This window comes from Acipenser ruthenus, chromosome 23 (assembly GCF_902713425.1).
Source record: "Acipenser ruthenus chromosome 23, fAciRut3.2 maternal haplotype, whole genome shotgun sequence".
NCBI lineage: Eukaryota > Metazoa > Chordata > Actinopteri > Acipenseriformes > Acipenseridae > Acipenser > Acipenser ruthenus.
Window position 1 is genome coordinate 10,531,606 of NC_081211.1, and position 22,744 is coordinate 10,554,349.

The 22,744-nt window shown below is 34.9% G+C and overlaps 4 non-coding genes across 4 annotated transcripts; all 4 read right to left on the reverse strand.

The window, feature by feature from the left end:
• Positions 1-834: 834 nt before the first annotated feature.
• On the reverse strand, positions 835-906 carry trnac-gca (transfer RNA cysteine (anticodon GCA)). The gene has a single exon. It is a non-coding gene; the product is annotated as a tRNA-Cys (tRNA).
• A 2,485-nt stretch (positions 907-3,391) lies between these two features.
• trnac-gca (transfer RNA cysteine (anticodon GCA)) lies at positions 3,392-3,463 on the reverse strand. Its single transcript has one exon. It is a non-coding gene; the product is annotated as a tRNA-Cys (tRNA).
• Positions 3,464-5,947: 2,484 nt separating this feature from the next.
• Positions 5,948-6,019, reverse strand: trnac-gca (transfer RNA cysteine (anticodon GCA)). Its single transcript has one exon. It is a non-coding gene; the product is annotated as a tRNA-Cys (tRNA).
• Positions 6,020-19,796: 13,777 nt separating this feature from the next.
• Positions 19,797-19,868, reverse strand: trnac-gca (transfer RNA cysteine (anticodon GCA)). The gene has a single exon. It is a non-coding gene; the product is annotated as a tRNA-Cys (tRNA).
• Positions 19,869-22,744: the final 2,876 nt, after the last annotated feature.

Below are 22,744 nucleotides of genomic sequence, written 5' to 3' on the forward strand. Positions count from 1 at the left end.
AATTACGTATTTTGTCAGCTCTGTTTGAAATAAAATTAAGAGGACCAGAATTAGGCTCAGGCAAGATATGAAGGTAAAAACAAAGATTGTTTTGTAATTAACAGCTTTTTCTGAGTTTAATTATAAAACAGAATCAGCTCAATTTGTTTAAAGGGACTTCACCTGATTAAAAATAAAACCTGAAAACTTCAAGCCCTACTTGTGTGTGTGTTCGGATTTACTTTTTCCGCAATACTGGTAATATTTAATTTATGCAATATTTAATTTATGCAAACTGCAGTTACTGACAGGCTTGATAATTGAGGCAATACTGAATCTTTCAGTTAATTCTTATGAAAAAATAAATAAAAAATTGGTGTATGCTACAGCCGGTAGATGGTGTCAAGTATTAAAAAAAAAATACTATTTGCAAAATAGTATTTACTAATTTCTATTGATAATATATTTCTGGCAACCTATTTTATGTTTGTATTTTAAATACATTTGGAGACCACTGTTGTCTTTTTAAATATTTTCCGTGACTATGTTGCCATCCTTGGCGTTCACTGTTAACCGAAAGGTTTGTGGTTTGAGCTCAAACAGGAACTCTTTTTTATATTAAACTGGCCAGCCAGATTGCCTTCCCAGGCGGCCTTCTCAAGAGAGGCCAAGCTTCTAATTTCTCCAGTTGTAAAGGGTGCGGTGGCCAAGTGGTAAGGTGTTTGGTCCCGTAAATTGAGGATCACGTCTTCAAACCCTGTCTGTACCTTGTTGCTGTCTTTGAAACACTATTTTTTGCTTCTAGCTGAAATAAAAAATGTTAACGTGCATTTTGTATTTTAATTTAGAAAAAAAAGGGGGCACTCGGATTTGAACCGGGGACCTCTTGATCTGCAGTCAAATGCTCTACCACTGAGCTATACCCCCAACTCACTAGCCTATTCCAGCTATGCCCTTTTCTGCCAAGCACAACCAACGGTGCCGAGCTGCAGTTTCAGAAATGCAACCTATCAATGGCTAGTTATTTTTTACCTTGTGTCCCGCAGCAATATTTTTCAACAAAACATTAAAGAAGTATTGTATAAGGTCCGTCAAGTAATAGAATAACACGTTGTTATACATGTATCTCTTTGAAAACACTAAGCGAAATAGATAATAATCAGAAAATGCTTAACGTTTTTTATTTCAAGAAATTAAACTAAATACAAAATATAGTGTTGAAAAAAAGAGAGAAGCTTTATGGTTTCTGAAGTACGTTATAACGTTCCCCAAAATGTTCTGAAAACAAGGACACCAAGTCCAAGATGCCACTGTAACACATTTTTTAGTGCATTTTGTTTTTATTGGAAGAGAGTCAAATACAGCCAAAAAATGTCTGGTCATGGGGGGAGCATCCCACTGAAAAACACTCGGTCCTTCAAAGGGTTTAGCAAAGGTTGGTTTGCTTGAGCTCACCCTAGAAAAGTGGTTGTTACTTTATTTTTTAATATATTAAATTGAAAGCCACAGCTTGCCTTGTCAGACGTCTTTGACAGATTATTTAAGAAGCGCCATGCTTTGCATTCTTATGACAGTCATCATTTTCATGTTACGTATTCTTCATGGTAACAGTGAAGATGCTTTCCAAGTCAATTTCTATAAATATAAGGGGACACTCTGATATTCCTTTTTACATGTTATGTCCGAGATTGGTTAAATGTAATTTTTTATTAAATGTTTCCATTAAGATTCAACTCACAGCACAACAATTTGTTATCTTATGGTGCTGCTACAGTTGTATTGATTTAAAAACTACATACTATTAGCATGTGCCTTGTTTTATGGTTACTCCTTACTCAGCAATGCGACCATAGCTTCACTCTAATATGAACTCCATTGAATGTAAAACAAAGGCCCTGTCCACACTATGCCTTTAAACAGTATTAGTTGCGTTTAAGCCGGCTTAAAAGTGCTAAATACGGTTTGCGTCCACACTACGCAGCATTTAATACCGTACTCGAGACCACCTCAGGAGGTAGTCTCGAGTCCGGTTCTAATTAGATCGCATCAGGTAGTGCGGTTTATCAGAAGTGTGGACGCTGTAATACCAAACTACATGTTTTGTGTATCCTCCAATATCCCAAAATGCTTTGTGGTATGTTTGGCGAAATACTCAGAGCAGGCGCCTGAAGGAGTTGCTATCACTGTACACTCCGCACTAGGTATTCATTTTTATGCTTCAAAAAATCTTTCAGGACATCTCTGTTAAACTAGTGGGGAAAATCGTATTTTTCTTGAATCGTACTTGTACTTGCTAGAACCAAAGTCATTGTATTTATCTTGCTCTTAACCGTATTATTACTTGTACTGTGATCCTTGAAATGTATTTTTGTTTACGACTGTAAGTCGCCCAGGATAAGGGCGGCTGCTAAGAAATAAATAAATAAATAAATAAATAAATAAATAAATAAATAATAATAATAATAATAATAATAATAATAATAATAATAATAATAATAAATAAATAAACAAAAACACAGCGTTAAATTAGGCGACTGCAAAAATGAAATGCGAGTTAAAAGTAGGATCGGGAATGAACAAATTACGTATTTTGTCAGCTCTGTTTGAAATAAAATTAAGAGGACCAGAATTAGGCTCAGGCAAGATATGAAGGTAAAAACAAAGATTGTTTTGTAATTAACAGCTTTTTCTGAGTTTAATTCTAAAACAGAATCAGCTCAATTTGTTTAAAGGGACTTCACCTGATTAAAAATAAAACCTGAAAACTTCAAGCCCTACTTGTGTGTGTGTTCGGATTTACTTTTTCCGCAATACTGGTAATATTTAATTTATGCAATATTTAATTTATGCAAACTGCAGTTACTGACAGGCTTGATAACTGAGGCAATACTGAATCTTTCAGTTAATTCTTATGAAAAAATAAATAAAAAATTGGTGTATGCTACAGCCGGTAGATGGTGTCAAGTATTAAAAAAAAAATAATATTTGCAAAATAGTATTTACTAATTTCTATTGATAATATATTTCTGGCAACCTATTTTATGTTTGTATTTTAAATACATTTGGAGACCACTGTTGTCTTTTTAAATATTTTCCGTGACTATGTTGCCATCCTTGGCGTTCACTGTTAACCAAAAGGTTTGTGGTTTGAGCTCCAACAGGAACTCTTTTTTATATTAAACTGGCCAGCCAGATTGCCTTCCCAGGCGGCCTTCTCAAGAGAGGCCAAGCTTCTAATTTCTCCAGTTGTAAAGGGTGCGGTGGCCAAGTGGTAAGGTGTTTGGTCCCGTAAATTGAGGATCACGTCTTCAAACTCTGTCTGTACCTTGTTGCTGTCTTTGAAACACTATTTTTTGCTTCTAGCTGAAATAAAAAATGTTAACGTGCATTTTGTATTTTAATTTAGAAAAAAAGGAGGCACTCGGATTTGAGCCGGGGACCTCTTGATCTGCAGTCAAATGCTCTACCACTGAGCTATACCCCCAACTCACTAGCCTATTCCAGCTATGCCCTTTTCTGCCAAGCACAACCAACGGTGCCGAGCTGCAGTTTCAGAAATGCAACCTATCAATGGCTAGTTATTTTTTACCTTGTGTCCCGCAGCAATATTTTTCAACAAAACATTCAAGAAGTATTGTATAAGGTCCGTCAAGTAATAGAATAACACGTTGTTATACATGTATCTCTTTGAAAACACTAAGCGAAATAGATAATAATCAGAAAATGCTTAACGTTTTTTATTTCAAGAAATTAAACTAAATACAAAATATAGTGTTGAAAAAAAGAGAGAAGCTTTATGGTTTCTGAAGTACGTTATAACGTTCCCCAAAATGTTCTGAAAACAAGGACACCAAGTCCAAGATGCCACTGTAACACATTTTTTAGTGCATTTTGTTTTTATTGGAAGAGAGTCAAATACAGCCAAAAAATGTCTGGTCATGGGGGGAGCATCCCACTGAAAAACACTCGGTCCTTCAAAGGGTTTAGCAAAGGTTGGTTTGCTTGAGCTCACCCTAGAAAAGTGGTTGTTACTTTATTTTTTAATATATTAAATTGAAAGCCACAGCTTGCCTTGTCAGACGTCTTTGACAGATTATTTAAGAAGCGCCATGCTTTGCATTCTTATGACAGTCATCATTTTCATGTTACGTATTCTTCATGGTAACAGTGAAGATGCTTTCCAAGTCAATTTCTATAAATATAAGGGGACACTCTGATATTCCTTTTTACATGTTATGTCCGAGATTGGTTAAATGTAATTTTTTATTAAATGTTTCCATTAAGATTCAACTCACAGCACAACAATTTGTTATCTTATGGTGCTGCTACAGTTGTATTGATTTAAAAACTACATACTATTAGCATGTGCCTTGTTTTATGGTTACTCCTTACTCAGCAATGCGACCATAGCTTCACTCTAATATGAACTCCATTGAATGTAAAACAAAGGCCCTGTCCACACTATGCCTTTAAACCGTATTAGTTGCGTTTAAGCCGGCTTAAAAGTGCTAAATACGGTTTGCGTCCACACTACGCAGCATTTAATACCGTACTCGAGACCACCTCAGGAGGTAGTCTTGAGTCCGGTTCTAATTAGATCGCATCAGGTAGTGCGGTTTATCAGAAGTGTGGACGCTGTAATACCAAACTACATGTTTTGTGTATCCTCCAATATCCCAAAATGCTTTGTGGTATGTTTGGCGAAATACTCAGAGCAGGCGCCTGAAGGAGTTGCTATCACTGTACACTCCGCACTAGGTATTCATTTTTATGCTTCAAAAAATCTTTCAGGACATCTCTGTTAAACTAGTGGGGAAAATCGTATTTTTCTTGAATCGTACTTGTACTTGCTAGAACCAAAGTCATTGTATTTATCTTGCTCTTAACCGTATTATTACTTGTACTGTGATCCTTGAAATGTATTTTTGTTTACGATTGTAAGTCACCCAGGATAAGAGCGGCTGCTAAGAAATAAATAAATAAATAAATAAATAATTAATTAATTAATTAATAATAATAATAATAATAATAATAATAATAATAATAATAATAATAAATAAATAAACAAAAACACAGCGTTAAATTAGGCGACTGCAAAAATGAAATGCGAGTTAAAAGTAGGATCGGGAATGAACAAATTACGTATTTTGTCAGCTCTGTTTGAAATAAAATTAAGAGGACCAGAATTAGGCTCAGGCAAGATATGAAGGTAAAAACAAAGATTGTTTTGTAATTAACAGCTTTTTCTGAGTTTAATTATAAAACAGAATCAGCTCAATTTGTTTAAAGGGACTTCACCTGATTAAAAATAAAACCTGAAAACTTCAAGCCCTACTTGTGTGTGTGTTCGGATTTACTTTTTCCGCAATACTGGTAATATTTAATTTATGCAATATTTAATTTATGCAAACTGCAGTTACTGACAGGCTTGATAATTGAGGCAATACTGAATCTTTCAGTTAATTCTTATGAAAAAATAAATAAAAAATTGGTGTATGCTACAGCCGGTAGATGGTGTCAAGTATTAAAAAAAAAATACTATTTGCAAAATAGTATTTACTAATTTCTATTGATAATATATTTCTGGCAACCTATTTTATGTTTGTATTTTAAATACATTTGGAGACCACTGTTGTCTTTTTAAATATTTTCCGTGACTATGTTGCCATCCTTGGCGTTCACTGTTAACCGAAAGGTTTGTGGTTTGAGCTCAAACAGGAACTCTTTTTTGTATTAAACTGGCCAGCCAGATTGCCTTCCCAGGCGGCCTTCTCAAGAGAGGCCAAGCTTCTAATTTCTCCAGTTGTAAAGGGTGCGGTGGCCAAGTGGTAAGGTGTTTGGTCCCGTAAATTGAGGATCACGTCTTCAAACCCTGTCTGTACCTTGTTGCTGTCTTTGAAACACTATTTTTTGCTTCTAGCTGAAATAAAAAATGTTAACGTGCATTTTGTATTTTAATTTAGAAAAAAGGGGGCACTCGGATTTGAACCGGGGACCTCTTGATCTGCAGTCAAATGCTCTACCACTGAGCTATACCCCCAACTCACTAGCCTATTCCAGCTATGCCCTTTTCTGCCAAGCACAACCAACGGTGCCGAGCTGCAGTTTCAGAAATGCAACCTATCAATGGCTAGTTATTTTTTACCTTGTGTCCCGCAGCAATATTTTTCAACAAAACATTCAAGAAGTATTGTATAAGGTCCGTCAAGTAATAGAATAACACGTTGTTATACATGTATCTCTTTGAAAACACTAAGCGAAATAGATAATAATCAGAAAATGCTTAACGTTTTTTATTTCAAGAAATTAAACTAAATACAAAATATAGTGTTGAAAAAAAGAGAGAAGATTTATGGTTTCTGAAGTACGTTATAACGTTCCCCAAAATGTTCTGAAAACAAGGACACCAAGTCCAAGATGCCACTGTAACACATTTTTTAGTGCATTTTGTTTTTATTGGAAGAGAGTCAAATACAGCCAAAAAATGTATGGTCATGGGGGGAGCATCCCACTGAAAAACACTCGGTCCTTCAAAGGGTTTAGCAAAGGTTGGTTTGCTTGAGCTCACCCTAGAAAAGTGGTTGTTACTTTATTTTTTAATATATTAAATTGAAAGCCACAGCTTGCCTTGTCAGACGTCTTTGACAGATTATTTAAGAAGCGCCATGCTTTGCATTCTTATGACAGTCATCATTTTCATGTTACGTATTCTTCATGGTAACAGTGAAGATGCTTTCCAAGTCAATTTCTATAAATATAAGGGGACACTCTGATATTCCTTTTTACATGTTATGTCCGAGATTGGTTAAATGTAATTTTTTATTAAATGTTTCCATTAAGATTCAACTCACAGCACAACAATTTGTTATCTTATGGTGCTGCTACAGTTGTATTGATTTAAAAACTACATACTATTAGCATGTGCCTTGTTTTATGGTTACTCCTTACTCAGCAATGCGACCATAGCTTCACTCTAATATGAACTCCATTGAATGTAAAACAAAGGCCCTGTCCACACTATGCCTTTAAACCGTATTAGTTGCGTTTAAGCCGGCTTAAAAGTGCTAAATACGGTTTGCGTCCACACTACGCAGCATTTAATACCGTACTCGAGACCACCTCAGGAGGTAGTCTCGAGTCCGGTTCTAATTAGATCGCATCAGGTAGTGCGGTTTATCAGAAGTGTGGACGCTGTAATACCAAACTACATGTTTTGTGTATCCTCCAATATCCCAAAATGCTTTGTGGTATGTTTGGCGAAATACTCAGAGCAGGCGCCTGAAGGAGTTGCTATAACTGTACATTCCGCACTAGGTATTCATTTTTATGCTTCAAAAAATCTTTCAGGACATCTCTGTTAAACTAGTGGGGAAATCGTATTTTTCTTGAATCGTACTTGTACTTGCTAGAACCAAAGTCATTGTATTTATCTTGCTCTTAACCGTATTATTACTTGTACTGTGATCCTTGAAATGTATTTTTGTTTACGACTGTAAGTCGCCCAGGATAAGAGCGGCTGCTAAGAAATAAATAAATAAATAAATAAATAAATAAATAATAATAATAATAATAATAATAATAATAATAAATAAATAAACAAAAACACAGCGTTAAATTAGGCGACTGCAAAAATGAAATGCGAGTTAAAAGTAGGATCGGGAATGAACAAATTACGTATTTTGTCAGCTCTGTTTGAAATAAAATTAAGAGGACCAGAATTAGGCTCAGGCAAGATATGAAGGTAAAAACAAAGATTGTTTTGTAATTAACAGCTTTTTCTGAGTTTAATTCTAAAACAGAATCAGCTCAATTTGTTTAAAGGGACTTCACCTGATTAAAAATAAAACCTGAAAACTTCAAGCCCTACTTGTGTGTGTGTTCGGATTTACTTTTTCCGCAATACTGGTAATATTTAATTTATGCAATATTTAATTTATGCAAACTGCAGTTACTGACAGGCTTGATAATTGAGGCAATACTGAATCTTTCAGTTAATTCTTATGAAAAAATAAATAAAAAATTGGTGTATGCTACAGCAGGTAGATGGTGTCAAGTATTAAAAAAAAAATACTATTTGCAAAATAGTATTTACTAATTTCTATTGATAATATATTTCTGGCAACCTATTTTATGTTTGTATTTTAAATACATTTGGAGACCACTGTTGTCTTTTTAAATATTTTCCGTGACTATGTTGCCATCCTTGGCGTTCACTGTTAACCGAAAGGTTTGTGGTTTGAGCTCAAACAGGAACTTTTTTTTATATTAAACTGGCCAGCCAGATTGCCTTCCCAGGCGGCCTTCTCAAGAGAGGCCAAGCTTCTAATTTCTCCAGTTGTAAAGGGTGCGGTGGCCAAGTGGTAAGGTGTTTGGTCCCGTAAATTGAGGATCACGTCTTCAAACCCTGTCTGTACCTTGTTGCTGTCTTTGAAACACTATTTTTTGCTTCTAGCTGAAATAAAAAATGTTAACGTGCATTTTGTATTTTAATTTACAAAAAAAGGGGGCACTCGGATTTGAACCGGGGATTATTTAAGAAGCGCCATGCTTTGCATTCTTATGACAGTCATCATTTTCATGTTACGTATTCTTCATGGTAACAGTGAAGATGCTTTCCAAGTCAATTTCTATAAATATAAGGGGACACTCTGATATTCCTTTTTACATGTTATGTCCGAGATTGGTTAAATGTAATTTTTTATTAAATGTTTCCATTAAGATTCAACTCACAGCACAACAATTTGTTATCTTATGGTGCTGCTACAGTTGTATTGATTTAAAAACTACATACTATTAGCATGTGCCTTGTTTTATGGTTACTCCTTACTCAGCAATGCGACCATAGCTTCACTCTAATATGAACTCCATTGAATGTAAAACAAAGGCCCTGTCCACACTATGCCTTTAAACCGTATTAGTTGCGTTTAAGCCGGCTTAAAAGTGCTAAATACGGTTTGCGTCCACACTACGCAGCATTTAATACCGTACTCGAGACCACCTCAGGAGGTAGTCTCGAGTCCGGTTCTAATTAGATCGCATCAGGTAGTGCGGTTTATCAGAAGTGTGGACGCTGTAATACCAAACTACATGTTTTGTGTATCCTCCAATATCCCAAAATGCTTTGTGGTATGTTTGGCGAAATACTCAGAGCAGGCGCCTGAAGGAGTTGCTATAACTGTACATTCCGCACTAGGTATTCATTTTTATGCTTCAAAAAATCTTTCAGGACATCTCTGTTAAACTAGTGGGGAAATCGTATTTTTCTTGAATCGTACTTGTACTTGCTAGAACCAAAGTCATTGTATTTATCTTGCTCTTAACCGTATTATTACTTGTACTGTGATCCTTGAAATGTATTTTTGTTTACGACTGTAAGTCGCCCAGGATAAGAGCGGCTGCTAAGAAATAAATAAATAAATAAATAAATAAATAAATAATAATAATAATAATAATAATAATAATAAATAAATAAACAAAAACACAGCGTTAAATTAGGCGACTGCAAAAATGAAATGCGAGTTAAAAGTAGGATCGGGAATGAACAAATTACGTATTTTGTCAGCTCTGTTTGAAATAAAATTAAGAGGACCAGAATTAGGCTCAGGCAAGATATGAAGGTAAAAACAAAGATTGTTTTGTAATTAACAGCTTTTTCTGAGTTTAATTCTAAAACAGAATCAGCTCAATTTGTTTAAAGGGACTTCACCTGATTAAAAATAAAACCTGAAAACTTCAAGCCCTACTTGTGTGTGTGTTCGGATTTACTTTTTCCGCAATACTGGTAATATTTAATTTATGCAATATTTAATTTATGCAAACTGCAGTTACTGACAGGCTTGATAATTGAGGCAATACTGAATCTTTCAGTTAATTCTTATGAAAAAATAAATAAAAAATTGGTGTATGCTACAGCAGGTAGATGGTGTCAAGTATTAAAAAAAAAATACTATTTGCAAAATAGTATTTACTAATTTCTATTGATAATATATTTCTGGCAACCTATTTTATGTTTGTATTTTAAATACATTTGGAGACCACTGTTGTCTTTTTAAATATTTTCCGTGACTATGTTGCCATCCTTGGCGTTCACTGTTAACCGAAAGGTTTGTGGTTTGAGCTCAAACAGGAACTTTTTTTTATATTAAACTGGCCAGCCAGATTGCCTTCCCAGGCGGCCTTCTCAAGAGAGGCCAAGCTTCTAATTTCTCCAGTTGTAAAGGGTGCGGTGGCCAAGTGGTAAGGTGTTTGGTCCCGTAAATTGAGGATCACGTCTTCAAACCCTGTCTGTACCTTGTTGCTGTCTTTGAAACACTATTTTTTGCTTCTAGCTGAAATAAAAAATGTTAACGTGCATTTTGTATTTTAATTTACAAAAAAAGGGGGCACTCGGATTTGAACCGGGGATTATTTAAGAAGCGCCATGCTTTGCATTCTTATGACAGTCATCATTTTCATGTTACGTATTCTTCATGGTAACAGTGAAGATGCTTTCCAAGTCAATTTCTATAAATATAAGGGGACACTCTGATATTCCTTTTTACATGTTATGCCCGAGATTGGTTAAATGTAATTTTTTATTAAATGTTTCCATTAAGATTCAACTCACAGCACAACAATTTGTTATCTTATGGTGCTGCTACAGTTGTATTGATTTAAAAACTACATACTATTAGCATGTGCCTTGTTTTATGGTTACTCCTTACTCAGCAATGCGACCATAGCTTCACTCTAATATGAACTCCATTGAATGTAAAACAAAGGCCCTGTCCACACTATGCCTTTAAACCGTATTAGTTGCGTTTAAGCCGGCTTAAAAGTGCTAAATACGGTTTGCGTCCACACTACGCAGCATTTAATACCGTACTCGAGACCACCTCAGGAGGTAGTCTCGAGTCCGGTTCTAATTAGATCGCATCAGGTAGTGCGGTTTATCAGAAGTGTGGACGCTGTAATACCAAACTACATGTTTTGTGTATCCTCCAATATCCCAAAATGCTTTGTGGTATGTTTGGCGAAATACTCAGAGCAGGCGCCCGAAGGAGTTGCTATCACTGTACACTCCGCACTAGGTATTCATTTTTATGCTTCAAAAAATCTTTCAGGACATCTCTGTTAAACTAGTGGGGAAAATCGTATTTTTCTTGAATCGTACTTGTACTTGCTAGAACCAAAGTCATTGTATTTATCTTGCTCTTAACCGTATTATTACTTGTACTGTGATCCTTGAAATGTATTTTTGTTTACGACTGTAAGTCGCCCAGGATAAGAGCGGCTGCTAAGAAAGAAATAAATAAATAAATAAATAAATAAATAAATAAATAATAATAATAATAATAATAATAATAATAATAATAATAAATAAATAAACAAAAACACAGCGTTAAATTAGGCGACTGCAAAAATGAAATGTGAGTTAAAAGTAGGATCGGGAATGAACAAATTACGTAATTTGTCAGCTCTGTTTGAAATAAAATTAAGAGGACCAGAATTAGGCTCAGGCAAGATATGAAGGTAAAAACAAAGATTGTTTTGTAATTAACAGCTTTTTCTGAGTTTAATTATAAAACAGAATCAGCTCAATTTGTTTAAAGGGACTTCACCTGATTAAAAATAAAACCTGAAAACTTCAAGCCCTACTTGTGTGTGTGTTCGGATTTACTTTTTCCGCAATACTGGTAATATTTAATTTATGCAATATTTAATTTATGCAAACTGCAGTTACTGACAGGCTTGATAATTGAGGCAATACTGAATCTTTCAGTTAATTCTTATGAAAAAATAAATAAAAAATTGGTGTATGCTACAGCCGGTAGATGGTGTCAAGTATTAAAAAAAAAATACTATTTGCAAAATAGTATTTACTAATTTCTATTGATAATATATTTCTGGCAACCTATTTTATGTTTGTATTTTAAATACATTTGGAGACCACTGTTGTCTTTTTAAATATTTTCCGTGACTATGTTGCCATCCTTGGCGTTCACTGTTAACCGAAAGGTTTGTGGTTTGAGCTCAAACAGGAACTCTTTTTTATATTAAACTGGCCAGCCAGATTGCCTTCCCAGGCGGCCTTCTCAAGAGAGGCCAAGCTTCTAATTTCGCAAGTTGTAAAGGGTGCGGTGGCCAAGTGGTAAGGTGTTTGGTCCCGTAAATTGAGGATCACGTCTTCAAACCTTGTCTGTACCTTGTTGCTGTCTTTGAAACACTATTTTTTGCTTCTAGCTGAAATAAAAAATGTTAACGTGCATTTTGTATTTTAATTTAGAAAAAAAGGGGGCACTCGGATTTGAACCGGGGATTATTTAAGAAGCGCCATGCTTTGCATTCTTATGACAGTCATCATTTTCATGTTACGTATTCTTCATGGTAACAGTGAAGATGCTTTCCAAGTCAATTTCTATAAATATAAGGGGACACTCTGATATTCCTTTTTACATGTTATTTCCGAGATTGGTTAAATGTAATTTTTTATTAAATGTTTCCATTAAGATTCAACTCACAGCACAACAATTTGTTATCTTATGGTGCTGCTACAGTTGTATTGATTTAAAAACTACATACTATTAGCATGTGCCTTGTTTTATGGTTACTCCTTACTCAGCAATGCGACCATAGCTTCACTCTAATATGAACTCCATTGAATGTAAAACAAAGGCCCTGTCCACACTATGCCTTTAAACCGTATTAGTTGCGTTTAAGCCGGCTTAAAAGTGCTAAATACGGTTTGCGTCCACACTACGCAGCATTTAATACCATACTCGAGACCACCTCAGGAGGTAGTCTCGAGTCCGGTTCTAATTAGATCGCATCAGGTAGTGCGGTTTATCAGAAGTGTGGACGCTGTAATACCAAACTACATGTTTTGTGTATCCTCCAATATCCCAAAATGCTTTGTGGTATGTTTGGCGAAATACTCAGAGCAGGCGCCCGAAGGAGTTGCTATCACTGTACACTCCGCACTAGGTATTCATTTTTATGCTTCAAAAAATCTTTCAGGACATCTCTGTTAAACTAGTGGGGAAAATCGTATTTTTCTTGAATCGTACTTGTACTTGCTAGAACCAAAGTCATTGTATTTATCTTGCTCTTAACCGTATTATTACTTGTACTGTGATCCTTGAAATGTATTTTTGTTTACGACTGTAAGTAGCCCAGGATAAGAGCGACTGCTAAGAAAGAAAGAAAGAAAGAAATAAATAATAATAATAATAATAATAATAATAATAATAATAATAAATAAATAAACAAAAACACAGCGTTAAATTAGGCGACTGCAAAAATGAAATGTGAGTTAAAAGTAGGATCGGGAATGAACAAATTACGTAATTTGTCAGCTCTGTTTGAAATAAAATTAAGAGGACCAGAATTAGGCTCAGGCAAGATATGAAGGTAAAAACAAAGATTGTTTTGTAATTAACAGCTTTTTCTGAGTTTAATTCTAAAACAGAATCAGCTCAATTTGTTTAAAGGGACTTCACCTGATTAAAAATAAAACCTGAAAACTTCAAGCCCTACTTGTGTGTGTGTTCGGATTTACTTTTTCCGCAATACTGGTAATATTTAATTTATGCAATATTTAATTTATGCAAACTGCAGTTACTGACAGGCTTGATAATTGAGGCAATACTGAATCTTTCAGTTAATTCTTATGAAAAAATAAATAAAAAATTGGTGTATGCTACAGCCGGTAGATGGTGTCAAGTATTAAAAAAAAAATACTATTTGCAAAATAGTATTTACTAATTTCTATTGATAATATATTTCTGGCAACCTATTTTATGTTTGTATTTTAAATACATTTGGAGACCACTGTTGTCTTTTTAAATATTTTCCGTGACTATGTTGCCATCCTTGGTGTTCACTGTTAACCGAAAGGTTTGTGGTTTGAGCTCAAACAGGAACTCTTTTTTATATTAAACTGGCCAGCCAGATTGCCTTCCCAGGCGGCCTTCTCAAGAGAGGCCAAGCTTCTAATTTCTCCAGTTGTAAAGGGTGCGGTGGCCAAGTGGTAAGGTGTTTGGTCCCGTAAATTGAGGATCACGTCTTCAAACCCTGTCTGTACCTTGTTGCTGTCTTTGAAACACTATTTTTTGCTTCTAGCTGAAATAAAAAATGTTAACGTGCATTTTGTATTTTAATTTAGAAAAAAAGGGGGCACTCGGATTTGAACCGGGGATTATTTAAGAAGCGCCATGCTTTGCATTCTTATGACAGTCATCATTTTCATGTTACGTATTCTTCATGGTAACAGTGAAGATGCTTTCCAAGTCAATTTCTATCAATATAAGGGGACACTCTGATATTCCTTTTTACATGTTATGTCCGAGATTGGTTAAATGTAATTTTTTATTAAATGTTTCCATTAAGATTCAACTCACAGCACAACAATTTGTTATCTTATGGTGCTGCTACAGTTGTATTGATTTAAAAACTACATACTATTAGCATGTGCCTTGTTTTATGGTTACTCCTTACTCAGCAATGCGACCATAGCTTCACTCTAATATGAACTCCATTGAATGTAAAACAAAGGCCCTGTCCACACTATGCCTTTAAACCGTATTAGTTGCGTTTAAGCCGGCTTAAAAGTGCTAAATACGGTTTGCGTCCACACTACGCAGCATTTAATACCGTACTCGAGACCACCTCAGGAGGTAGTCTCGAGTCCGGTTCTAATTTGATCGCATCAGGTAGTGCGGTTTATCAGGTGTGGACGCTGTAATACCAAACTACATGTTTTGTGTATCCTCCAATATCCCAAAATGCTTTGTGGTATGTTTGGCGAAATACTCAGAGCAGGCGCCCGAAGGAGTTGCTATCACTGTACACTCCGCACTAGGTATTCATTTTTATGCTTCAAAAAATCTTTCAGGACATCTCTGTTAAACTAGTGGGGAAAATCGTATTTTTCTTGAATCGTACTTGTACTTGCTAGAACCAAAGTCATTGTATTTATCTTGCTCTTAACCGTATTATTACTTGTACTGTGACCCTTGAAATGTATTTTTGTTTACGACTGTAAGTCGCCCAGGATAAGAGCGGCTGCTGAGAAATAAATAAATAAATAAATAAATAAATAAATAATAATAATAATAATAATAATAATAATAATAAATAAATAAACAAAAACACAGCGTTAAATTAGGCGACTGCAAAAATGAAATGCGAGTTAAAAGTAGGATCGGGAATGAACAAATTACGTAATTTGTCAGCTCTGTTTGAAATAAAATTAAGAGGACCAGAATTAGGCTCAGGCAAGATATGAAGGTAAAAACAAAGATTGTTTTGTAATTAACAGCTTTTTCTGAGTTTAATTATAAAACAGAATCAGCTCAATTTGTTTAAAGGGACTTCACCTGATTAAAAATAAAACCTGAAAACTTCAAGCCCTACTTGTGTGTGTGTTCGGATTTACTTTTTCCGCAATACTGGTAATATTTAATTTATGCAATATTTAATTTATGCAAACTGCAGTTACTGACAGGCTTGATAATTGAGGCAATACTGAATCTTTCAGTTAATTCTTATGAAAAAATAAATAAAAAATTGGTGTATGCTACAGCCGGTAGATGGTGTCAAGTATTAAAAAAAAAATACTATTTGCAAAATAGTATTTACTAATTTCTATTGATAATATATTTCTGGCAACCTATTTTATGTTTGTATTTTAAATACATTTGGAGACCACTGTTGTCTTTTTAAATATTTTCCGTGACTATGTTGCCATCCTTGGCGTTCACTGTTAACCGAAAGGTTTGTGGTTTGAGCTCAAACAGGAACTCTTTTTTATATTAAACTGGCCAGCCAGATTGCCTTCCCAGGCGGCCTTCTCAAGAGAGGCCAAGCTTCTAATTTCTCCAGTTGTAAAGGGTGCGGTGGCCAAGTGGTAAGGTGTTTGGTCCCGTAAATTGAGGATCACGTCTTCAAACCCTGTCTGTACCTTGTTGCTGTCTTTGAAACACTATTTTTTGCTTCTAGCTGAAATAAAAAATGTTAACGTGCATTTTGTATTTTAATTTAGAAAAAAAGGGGGCACTCGGATTTGAACCGGGGATTATTTAAGAAGCGCCATGCTTTGCATTCTTATGACAGTCATCATTTTCATGTTACGTATTCTTCATGGTAACAGTGAAGATGCTTTCCAAGTCAATTTCTATCAATATAAGGGGACACTCTGATATTCCTTTTTACATGTTATGTCCGAGATTGGTTAAATGTAATTTTTTATTAAATGTTTCCATTAAGATTCAACTCACAGCACAACAATTTGTTATCTTATGGTGCTGCTACAGTTGTATTGATTTAAAAACTACATACTATTAGCATGTGCCTTGTTTTATGGTTACTCCTTACTCAGCAATGCGACCATAGCTTCACTCTAATATGAACTCCATTGAATGTAAAACAAAGGCCCTGTCCACACTATGCCTTTAAACCGTATTAGTTGCGTTTAAGCCGGCTTAAAAGTGCTAAATACGGTTTGCGTCCACACTACGCAGCATTTAATACCGTACTCGAGACCACCTCAGGAGGTAGTCTCGAGTCCGGTTCTAATTAGATCGCATCAGGTAGTGCGGTTTATCAGAAGTGTGGACGCTGTAATACCAAACTACATGTTTTGTGTATCCTCCAATATCCCAAAATGCTTTGTGGTATGTTTGGCGAAATACTCAGAGCAGGCGCCCGAAGGAGTTGCTATCACTGTACACTCCGCACTAGGTATTCATTTTTATGCTTCAAAAAATCTTTCAGGACATCTCTGTTAAACTAGTGGGGAAAATCGTATTTTTCTTGAATCGTACTTGTACTTGCTAGAACCAAAGTCATTGTATTTATCTTGCTCTTAACCGTATTATTACTTGTACTGTGATCCTTGAAATGTATTTTTGTTTACGACTGTAAGTCGCCCAGGATAAGAGCGGCTGCTAAGAAATAAATAAATAAATAAATAAATAAATAAATAATAATAATAATAATAATAATAATAATAATAATAATAATAATAAATAAATAAACAAAAACACAGCGTTAAATTAGGCGACTGCAAAAATGAAATGTGAGTTAAAAGTAGGATCGGGAATGAACAAATTACGTAATTTGTCAGCTCTGTTTGAAATAAAATTAAGAGGACCAGAATTAGGCTCAGGCAAGATATGAAGGTAAAAACAAAGATTGTTTTGTAATTAACAGCTTTTTCTGAGTTTAATTATAAAACAGAATCAGCTCAATTTGTTTAAAGGGACTTCACCTGATTAAAAATAAAACCTGAAAACTTCAAGCCCTACTTGTGTGTGTGTTCGGATTTACTTTTTCCGCAATACTGGTAATATTTAATTTATGCAATATTTAATTTATGCAAACTGCAGTTACTGACAGGCTTGATAATTGAGGCAATACTGAATCTTTCAGTTAATTCTTATGAAAAAATAAATAAAAAATTGGTGTATGCTACAGCCGGTAGATGGTGTCAAGTATTAAAAAAAAAATACTATTTGCAAAATAGTATTTACTAATTTCTATTGATAATATATTTCTGGCAACCTATTTTATGTTTGTATTTTAAATACATTTGGAGAACACTGTTGTCTTTTTAAATATTTTCCGTGACTATGTTGCCATCCTTGGCGTTCACTGTTAACCGAAAGGTTTGTGGTTTGAGCTCAAACAGGAACTCTTTTTTATATTAAACTGGCCAGCCAGATTGCCTTCCCAGGCGGCCTTCTCAAGAGAGGCCAAGCTTCTAATTTCTCCAGTTGTAAAGGGTGCGGTGGCCAAGTGGTAAGGTGTTTGGTCCCGTAAATTGAGGATCACGTCTTCAAACCTTGTCTGTACCTTGTTGCTGTCTTTGAAACACTATTTTTTGCTTCTAGCTGAAATAAAAAATGTTAACGTGCATTTTGTATTTTAATTTAGAAAAAAAGGGGGCACTCGGATTTGAACCGGGGATTATTTAAGAAGCGCCATGCTTTGCATTCTTATGACAGTCATCATTTTCATGTTACGTATTCTTCATGGTAACAGTGAAGATGCTTTCCAAGTCAATTTCTATCAATATAAGGGGACACTCTGATATTCCTTTTTACATGTTATGTCCGAGATTGGTTAAATGTAATTTTTTATTAAATGTTTCCATTAAGATTCAACTCACAGCACAACAATTTGTTATCTTATGGTGCTGCTACAGTTGTATTGATTTAAAAACTACATACTATTAGCATGTGCCTTGTTTTATGGTTACTCCTTACTCAGCAATGCGACCATAGCTTCACTCTAATATGAACTCCATTGAATGTAAAACAAAGGCCCTGTCCACACTATGCCTTTAAACCGTATTAGTTGCGTTTAAGCCGGCTTAAAAGTGCTAAATACGGTTTGCGTCCACACTACGCAGCATTTAATACCGTACTCGAGACCACCTCAGGAGGTAGTCTCGAGTCCGGTTCTAATTAGATCGCATCAGGTAGTGCGGTTTATCAGAAGTGTGGACGCTGTAATACCAAACTACATGTTTTGTGTATCCTCCAATATCCCAAAATGCTTTGTGGTATGTTTGGCGAAATACTCAGAGCAGGCGCCCGAAGGAGTTGCTATCACTGTACACTCCGCACTAGGTATTCATTTTTATGCTTCAAAAAATCTTTCAGGACATCTCTGTTAAACTAGTGGGGAAAATCGTATTTTTCTTGAATCGTACTTGTACTTGCTAGAACCAAAGTCATTGTATTTATCTTGCTCTTAACCGTATTATTACTTGTACTGTGATCCTTGAAATGTATTTTTGTTTACGACTGTAAGTCGCCCAGGATAAGAGCGGCTGCTGAGAAATAAATAAATAAATAAATAAATAAATAAATAAATAAATAAATAATAATAATAATAATAATAATAATAATAATAATAATAAATAAATAAACAAAAACACAGCGTTAAATTAGGCGACTGCAAAAATGAAATGTGAGTTAAAAGTAGGATCGGGAATGAACAAATTACGTAATTTGTCAGCTCTGTTTGAAATAAAATTAAGAGGACCAGAATTAGGCTCAGGCAAGATATGAAGGTAAAAACAAAGATTGTTTTGTAATTAACAGCTTTTTCTGAGTTTAATTATAAAACAGAATCAGCTCAATTTGTTTAAAGGGACTTCACCTGATTAAAAATAAAAGCTGAAAACTTCAAGCCCTACTTGTGTGTGTGTTCGGATTTACTTTTTCCGCAATACTGGTAATATTTAATTTATGCAATATTTAATTTATGCAAACTGCAGTTACTGACAGGCTTGATAATTGAGGCAATACTGAATCTTTCAGTTAATTCTTATGAAAAAATAAATAAAAAATTGGTGTATGCTACAGCCGGTAGATGGTGTCAAGTATTAAAAAAAAAATACTATTTGCAAAATAGTATTTACTAATTTCTATTGATAATATATTTCTGGCAACCTATTTTATGTTTTTATTTTAAATACATTTGGAGACCACTGTTGTCTTTTTAAATATTTTCCGTGACTATGTTGCCATCCTTGGCGTTCACTGTTAACCGAAAGGTTTGTGGTTTGAGCTCAAACAGGAACTCTTTTTTATATTAAACTGGCCAGCCAGATTGCCTTCCCAGGCGGCCTTCTCAAGAGAGGCCAAGCTTCTAATTTCTCCAGTTGTAAAGGGTGCGGTGGCCAAGTGGTAAGGTGTTTGGTACCGTAAATTGAGGATCACGTCTTCAAACCCTGTCTGTACCTTGTTGCTGTCTTTGAAACACTATTTTTTGCTTCTAGCTGAAATAAAAAATGTTAACGTGCATTTTGTATTTTAATTTAGAAAAAAAGAGGGCACTCGGATTTGAACCGGGGACCTCTTGATCTGCAATCAAATGCTCTACCACTGAGCTATACCCCCAACTCACTAGCCTATTCCAGCTATGCCCTTTTCTGCCAAGCACAACCAACGGTGCCGAGCTGCAGTTTCAGAAATGTAACCTATCAATGGCTAGTTATTTTTTACCTTGTGTCCCGCAGCAATATTTTTCAACAAAACATTCAAGAAGTATTGTATAAGGTCCGTCAAGTAATAGAATAACACGTTGTTATACATGTATCTCTTTGAAAACACTAAGCGAAATAGATAATAATCAGAAAATGCTTAACGTTTTTTATTTCAAGAAATTAAACTAAATACAAAATATAGTGTTGAAAAAAAGAGAGAAGCTTTATGGTTTCTGAAGTACGTTATAACGTTCCCCAAAATGTTCTGAAAACAAGGACACCAAGTCCAAGATGCCACTGTAACACATTTTTTAGTGCATTTTGTTTTTATTGGAAGAGAGTCAAATACAGCCAAAAAATGTCTGGTCATGGGGGGAGCATCCCACTGAAAAACACTCGGTCCTTCAAAGGGTTTAGCAAAGGTTGGTTTGCTTGAGCTCACCCTAGAAAAGTGGTTGTTACTTTATTTTTTAATATATTAAATTGAAAGCCACAGCTTGCCTTGTCAGACGTCTTTGACAGATTATTTAAGAAGCGCCATGCTTTGCATTCTTATGACAGTCATCATTTTCATGTTACGTATTCTTCATGGTAACAGTGAAGATGCTTTCCAAGTCAATTTCTATAAATATAAGGGGACACTCTGATATTCCTTTTTACATGTTATGTCCGAGATTGGTTAAATGTAATTTTTTATTAAATGTTTCCATTAAGATTCAACTCACAGCACAACAATTTGTTATCTTATGGTGCTGCTACAGTTGTATTGATTTAAAAACTACATACTATTAGCATGTGCCTTGTTTTATGGTTACTCCTTACTCAGCAATGCGACCATAGCTTCACTCTAATATGAACTCCATTGAATGTAAAACAAAGGCCCTGTCCACACTATGCCTTTAAACCGTATTAGTTGCGTTTAAGCCGGCTTAAAAGTGCTAAATACGGTTTGCGTCCACACTACGCAGCATTTAATACCGTACTCGAGACCACCTCAGGAGGTAGTCTCGAGTCCGGTTCTAATTAGATCGCATCAGGTAGTGCGGTTTATCAGAAGTGTGGACGCTGTAATACCAAACTACATGTTTTGTGTATCCTCCAATATCCCAAAATGCTTTGTGGTATGTTTGGCGAAATACTCAGAGCAGGCGCCCGAAGGAGTTGCTATCACTGTACACTCCGCACTAGGTATTCATTTTTATGCTTCAAAAAATCTTTCAGGACATCTCTGTTAAACTAGTGGGGAAAATCGTATTTTTCTTGAATCGTACTTGTACTTGCTAGAACCAAAGTCATTGTATTTATCTTGCTCTTAACCGTATTATTACTTGTACTGTGATCCTTGAAATGTATTTTTGTTTACGACTGTAAGTCGCCCAGGATAAGAGCGGCTGCTAAGAAAGAAAGAAATAAATAAATAAATAAATAAATAAATAAATAATAATAATAATAATAATAATAATAATAATAATAATAATAAATAAATAAACAAAAACACAGCGTTAAATTAGGCGACTGCAAAAATGAAATGTGAGTTAAAAGTAGGATCGGGAATGAACAAATTACGTAATTTGTCAGCTCTGTTTGAAATAAAATTAAGAGGACCAGAATTAGGCTCAGGCAAGATATGAAGGTAAAAACAAAGATTGTTTTGTAATTAACAGCTTTTTCTGAGTTTAATTATAAAACAGAATCAGCTCAATTTGTTTAAAGGGACTTCACCTGATTAAAAATAAAACCTGAAAACTTCAAGCCCTACTTGTGTGTGTGTTCGGATTTACTTTTTCCGCAATACTGGTAATATTTAATTTATGCAATATTTAATTTATGCAAACTGCAGTTACTGACAGGCTTGATAATTGAGGCAATACTGAATCTTTCAGTTAATTCTTATGAAAAAATAAATAAAAAATTGGTGTATGCTACAGCCGGTAGATGGTGTCAAGTATTAAAAAAAAAATACTATTTGCAAAATAGTATTTACTAATTTCTATTGATAATATATTTCTGGCAACCTATTTTATGTTTGTATTTTAAATACATTTGGAGACCACTGTTGTCTTTTTAAATATTTTCCGTGACTATGTTGCCATCCTTGGCGTTCACTGTTAACCGAAAGGTTTGTGGTTTGAGCTCAAACAGGAACTCTTTTTTATATTAAACTGGCCAGCCAGATTGCCTTCCCAGGCGGCCTTCTCAAGAGAGGCCAAGCTTCTAATTTCTCCAGTTGTAAAGGGTGCGGTGGCCAAGTGGTAAGGTGTTTGGTCCCGTAAATTGAGGATCACGTCTTCAAACCTTGTCTGTATCTTGTTGCTGTCTTTGAAACACTATTTTTTGCTTCTAGCTGAAATAAAAAATGTTAACGTGCATTTTGTATTTTAATTTAGAAAAAAAGGGGGCACTCGGATTTGAACCGGGGATTATTTAAGAAGCGCCATGCTTTGCATTCTTATGACAGTCATCATTTTCATGTTACGTATTCTTCATGGTAACAGTGAAGATGCTTTCCAAGTCAATTTCTATAAATATAAGGGGACACTCTGATATTCCTTTTTACATGTTATGTCCGAGATTGGTTAAATGTAATTTTTTATTAAATGTTTCCATTAAGATTCAACTCACAGCACAACAATTTGTTATCTTATGGTGCTGCTACAGTTGTATTGATTTAAAAACTACATACTATTAGCATGTGCCTTGTTTTATGGTTACTCCTTACTCAGCAATGCGACCATAGCTTCACTCTAATATGAACTCCATTGAATGTAAAACAAAGGCCCTGTCCACACT